Source organism: Chiloscyllium plagiosum, chromosome 2 (assembly GCF_004010195.1).
Source record: "Chiloscyllium plagiosum isolate BGI_BamShark_2017 chromosome 2, ASM401019v2, whole genome shotgun sequence".
Classification (NCBI taxonomy): Eukaryota; Metazoa; Chordata; class Chondrichthyes; order Orectolobiformes; family Hemiscylliidae; genus Chiloscyllium; species Chiloscyllium plagiosum.
The window spans coordinates 75869037-75875036 of NC_057711.1; the positions used below are offsets into that span (position 1 = coordinate 75869037).

General features: G+C 42.3%; 1 protein-coding gene across 2 annotated transcripts in view; it reads right to left on the bottom strand.

Moving 5' to 3' along the window:
* The window catches only part of LOC122561012 (nicotinamide riboside kinase 1-like), a 49429-nt gene that overhangs the window by 34059 nt on the left and 9370 nt on the right, over positions 1 to 6000 (bottom strand). The gene's annotated exons all lie outside the window — the stretch shown is intronic.

The following is a 6000-nucleotide window of genomic DNA, read 5'->3' on the forward strand; positions in this document are numbered from 1 at the left end:
CTACCATGACAGAATGAACAGATAGCGGTTTTGACAAGGATCACTTTAGTGGTTGCATGATTCAGCGCATCTCATCTCTAAGGCCTGAATTTAAATTCGAAAAAGACGGCAAGGATAAATCAGTAATCTTCAGACCATATCACAAAAATGTCTATGTAAAACACAAATGGTATGAAATTGTAATTTTCACTCAAGGGAAATCACAATGATTGCTAGTAATGGCAATAAAAATAAACTAGTGTACAAGGGAAAACGCTGTTGAGGCGGGGTCAGTGCATTCTGTTGACAATGAGTAGATAGAGCATTTTTAGCACCAATCCCAGCTTATATTTGATATCTTTAAAGTTGATGGAACAAAAGAATATGCAAAAATGATTTTTGTGCTGAGGAGTGATAACGCACCTTCAAGAGTCCAACATTTCTTTTTAAAATCCATAAAATGATAAGGGTTTTGCCAGTCTGAATAATGGTACTCTTAAATGAAAACATTGCACTTTTATTTCTATTTGATCAAATGTGAAGTATTCCAAATATAGAAATCTTCCAAATAGGTTTTCTGAAAATGATCTCTGATACATTCCATTTTGTATATCAGATTAATTTCTTTTCTAATTAGGAATACCTAATGCAAGATTTCAACATTTTTCTTGTTTCTGTATGACTTCCAAGGCTATTGTTATTCGTTGGCGTTCTCTTGTGCTGTCAACTCAGGCTGACAACAAAACAACCCAACAAGAATGGCAAGCAACCTTTGCCGTTGGACAAAATAATTGTTCAGTCGTTAATTCAAGATAATTTAGGAGTTTTAAATCATTCTGAGAATGTAAGGATGCCTGAAGTTCATTCTCAGTACCAATTAATCTATTTGCAAATTGCTTTATGATTTCGTACTTCTGACAAATCATAGGCTTCTTGAAATTTTTGTCAGATCATACAAATGTTTGTACTGTCCTTTGCAGATTTTATTTTGATCTTATGTTTTTACCATCAGAAATCTTTGGCTGTTTTCATTTTTAAGAAACATATGATGCATATCAGTGCACCGTGTACAATTTCTGGCATATTATAGTAGTTAAAAGTGGATGGCATTGCAAAGTAATTTATATAAGATGATGATTTAAAATCTATGTGAGCTCCTGCATCACAATAACCAATTTATATTCACTTTCAGCTGTGATTGCTAACTTACTTTATATAGAAAATACAAATTCAGAGCAGAATTGGACAATTTGGCCTCTCAAATCTGCTCCACCATTCAATAAGATCATTGCTGAACTATTTGTGTTTTGAATTCCAGATTCCCATTGACCTTGGGTGAACCTTTGCAGTGCATTTTGGAAATGGTACACATTGTTGTTATTGCATGTTGCTGGTAGAGGAAATGGATATTTGTAGATGTTGTGCCAGTCAAGCGGGCTATTTGTTCTGGACACTGTCAAGCTTCCTGAATGATTCTGGAGTTGCACTCACCCAGACAATTGAGGAATATTCTCTCACACTCCTGACTTATGCCTTGTAGATGATGGATAGTCCTTCGGGAGTCAGAAGGTGAATTACTCACTGCATTATTCCTAGCCTCTGGTCTTCCTTTGCAGCCACTGTATTCATTGGCTAATCCAATTCACTTTCTCGTGTTGTGGGGAAAGTCACCAACCTCAGAGTCGGGGTGCAATGACAGAGTTTATTGCACAAGGAAATAGCGAAGCTCCGGGGACAGAAAGACACCAACAGAGGTCAGCTGCAAGTCTTAGAATCATAGAGTCATAGAGATGTGCAGCACGGAAACAGACACTTCAGTCCAACTCGTCCATGCCGACCAGTTATCTCAACCCAATCCAGTCCCACCTGCCAGCACTGGGCCCATACCCCTCCAAACACTTCCTATTCATATACCCATGCAGATGCCTTTTAAATGTTGCAATTGCACTAGCCTCCACCACTTACTCTGGCAGCTCATTCCATACACGTACCACCCTCTGCATGAAAACGTTGCCCCTTAGGTCTCGTTTATATCTTTCCCCTCTCACCATAAACCCATGCCCTCTAGTTCTGGACTCCCTTACCCTAGGGAAAAGACTTTGTCGATTTATCCTATCCATGGCCCGCATGATTTGGAGACCAGAAATGCATACAATATTCCAACAGTGGCCTAACCAAAATCCTGTACACGCGCAACATGACCTCCCAACTCCTGTACTCAATACTCTGACCAATAAAGGAAAGCATACCAATTGCTTTCTTCACTATCCTATCTAGCTGCGACTCCACTTTCACTGAGCTATGAACCTGCACTCTGAGGACTCTTTGTTCAGCAACACTCCATAGGACCTTACCATTAAGTGTATAAGTCCTGCTAAGATTTGCTTTCCCAAATCTTATGTGTATCATTGATAGTTACAGGTGAGGTGCTGGAAGACTGGAGGTTGGCTAATGTGGTGCCACTGTTTAAGAAAGGTGGCAAGGACATGCTAGGGAACTATAGACCAGTGAACCTGACGTCGGTGGTGGGCAACTTGTTGGAGGGAATCCTGAGGGACAGGATGTACATGTTTTTGGATAGGCAGGGACTGATTAGGAATAGTCAACATGGCTTTGTGCGTGGGAAATCATGTCTCACAAACTTGATTGAGTTTTTTGAAGAAGTAACAAAGAGGATTGATGAGGGCAGAGTAGTAAATGTGATCTATATGGACTTCAGTAAGGCGTTCGACAAGGTTCCCCATGGGAGACTGATTAGCAAGGTTAGAACTCATGGAATACAGGGAGAACTAGTTGTTTGGGTAAAGAACTGGCTCAAAGGTGGTGGTAAAAGTTGTGGTTCTGTTCGCCGAGCTGGGAATTTGTGTTGCAGACGTTTCGTCCCCTGTCTAGGTGACATCCTCAGTGCTTGGGAGCCTCCTGTGAAGCGCTTCTGTGATGTTTCTTCTGGCATTTATAGTGGTTTGTATCTGCCGCTTCTGGATGTCAGTTCCAGCTGTCCGCTGCAGTGGCTGGTATATTGGGTCCAGGTCGATGTGCTTATTGATTGAATCTGTGGATGAGTGCAATGCCTCTAGGAATTCCCTGGCTGTTCTCTGTTTGGCTTGTCCTATAATAGTAGTGGTGTCCCAGTCGAACCCAGTCGAACGGTGGTAAAAGGTTGTTTTTTAGACTGGAGGCCTGTGACCAGTAGATTGCCACAAGGATCGGTGCTGGGTCCTCTACTTCTCATCATTTATAGAAATGATTTGGATGTGAACATAAGAGGTATAGTTAGTAGATTTACAGATTACACCAAAATTGGAGGTGTAGTGAACAGCGAAGAAGGCAGCAGTGCTAACTACTGATATCCAGCACTTTCTCCCCTGTATTGTAGACATTTTTCAAGTTGTCTATTTCCCTACATTCTATATCTTCCATGTCCTTTTCCACAGTAAACACTGATGCAAAATATTCGTTTTGTATCTTCCCCATCTTCTGCTGCTCCACACAAAGGCCACCTTGCTGATCTTTGAGGGGCCCTATTTTCTCGAGTCACCCGTTTGTCCTGAATGCATTTATAAAAACCCTCTGGATTCTCCTTAACTCTACTTGACAAAGCTATCTCATGTCTCCTTTTTGCCCTCCTGATTCCTCTCTTAAGTATACTCCTACTGCCTTTATACTCTTCTAAGGATTCTCTCGATCTATCCTGTCTATACCTGACATATGCTTCCTTCTTTTTCTTAACCAAACCCTCAATTTCTTTAGTCATCCAGCATTCCCAATACCTACCAGCCTTGCCTTTCACCCTAACAGGAATATACTTTCTCCAGATTCTCGGTATCTCATTTCTGAAGGCTTCCCATTTTCCACCCATCCCTTTACCTGCGAACATCTGCCCCCAATCAGCTTTTGAAAGTCCTTGCCTAATACCGTCAAAATTGGCCTTTCTCCAATTTAGAACTTCAACTTTTAGATCTGATCTATCCTTTTCCATCACTATTTTAAAACTTATGGAACTATGGTCACTCCTGCACTCCATGGTCTCTTTGTTCAGCAACACTCCCTCGGACCTTACCATTAAGTGCGTACATCCTGCTAAGATTTGCTTTCCCATAATGCAGCACCACGTTTATCTAAATTAAACTCCATCTGCCACTTCTCAGCCTATTGGCCCATCTGATCAAGATCCCATTGTAATCTAAGGTATCTTTGGCTTATAATTTAAGTTTAATCAACAGACATCTCTCAATAAAACACTTAAGAACTCATTCTACTCACGACTACAGACTTATTCTAAGGCCACGCTGATCTGTTCTGTGCTGTGACAGCTCCTGATCAGGTTCCTCCAAGATCAGTTGTGATTTTCACTGTTTGTTAATTTTCCCAAACACACTCCAATGTCCAGCGATACACGAATTCAATAGCAAAGGCAGTAACTGCGCAGGTTCACTGCTCTGTCAGTTAGCAATGTGGGTTTCTTGCTCTCTCTCTCTCTCTCTCCTGCACTGACCTCACCATATGCTTCCTTGTCTGTTCTCTCTTTTAAAAGTGCTGCTGTTGCTGTTCCAAAACAATGCAACAGCATATAAAATGCTGATCCTGGAATTCGAGGAAATCACCTCCAACACCTAAAATACCTCAAAAAAGGAGCAGCTGTTACAGACAGAAATTTTTCCCATTCTCCATCTTGAATTACCCAGAATCCCTCTCTCAACCTGGAGCACATGTCGAGAAATTTTTATACGTCTTGTGATACAATAGGTCAGTGATGAGATTATTGTCTTTGTACATGGTTTGTTTATAGCAATCGGTACAGAATCATTGATAGTTTTGATACAGTCATTGTCAGTTTCAATGTCTGCACGGAATTCCATTACTGTAGTAATGGGCGCTAATTGCTCTTCCTGAGAAGGATGATTACTGCAGCCCTGGCCATTAACATTTCGTATTGAGTCTGTATCAAGTTGTTAGCATTTCTATAAGAGGCGCTGGCTGGAGCCAAACACTTCGGCAGGCAGTGTTCGTTACTCATGTGTATTCTCTCCTCCGCTCGCCTTAAACTAATCAAGTGCATTGTGCTGCATTCTGATGGCCTCAGGCAGTGTCTGTATCTGCTCTGCTGTTTCTCTTCATGTTGTGAACCGGCAGCCATCTTATGTGTCAAGTTGGGGAGAAAGTGAGGTCTGCAGATGCTGGAGATCAGAGCTGAAAATGTGTTGCTGGAAAAGCGCAGCAGGTCAGGCAGCATCCAGGGAACAGGAGAATCGACGTTTCGGGCATAAGCCCTTCTTCAGGAAGTTGGCCAACTGATGGCTCAGAGGCCATCTTGTGTGTCTGTGTGCCTAGTGTCACCCTGCCCCGTGCCATCTTCCTCTTCACTAGTAACCTCTAGGGTGTTGATATTGGGGGACGAATGATGCTGATCATTATACAAACACCAATTGCGGGAGGGAACCTTTGAAAATGGTTGGGTCGAGGACACTAATAATGAATACCTGTGGAGGTGTGCCGGAACTTAGATGACTGAACAAAAACATCTTTGTTTCTGCCAGTTAGGACTCCAACTAGTTAAAGAATTCACCCTCTCCCGATACTCATTGACTTCATTTTTGCCAGGGCTCCTCCGTGTCATAATCAGTCAAATGCAACCTTGATATCAAGAACAGTCACTCTCACTTCACCTCCAGAATTCTAGATGTGAACCACATAGGAGGTCATAAGGAGGTCAGAAGCTGAGTGGTTTTAGCAGAACACAAAATCAGCATGTCAGCAGGTTATTGCTAAGCAAGTGTTGCTTGTTGACACCTTCTATCATTTTCTGGATTAGTGGTGCTGGAAGAGCACAGCAGCTCAGGCAGCATCCAAGGAGCTTCGAAATCGACGTTTCGGGCAAAAGCCCTTCATCAGGAATAAAGGCAGTGAGCCTGAAGCGTGGAGAGATAAGCTAGAGGAGGGTGGGGAGAAAGTAGCGTAGAGTACAATGGGTGAGTGGGGGAGGGGATGAAGGTGATAGGTCAGGGAGGAGAGGGTGGAGTG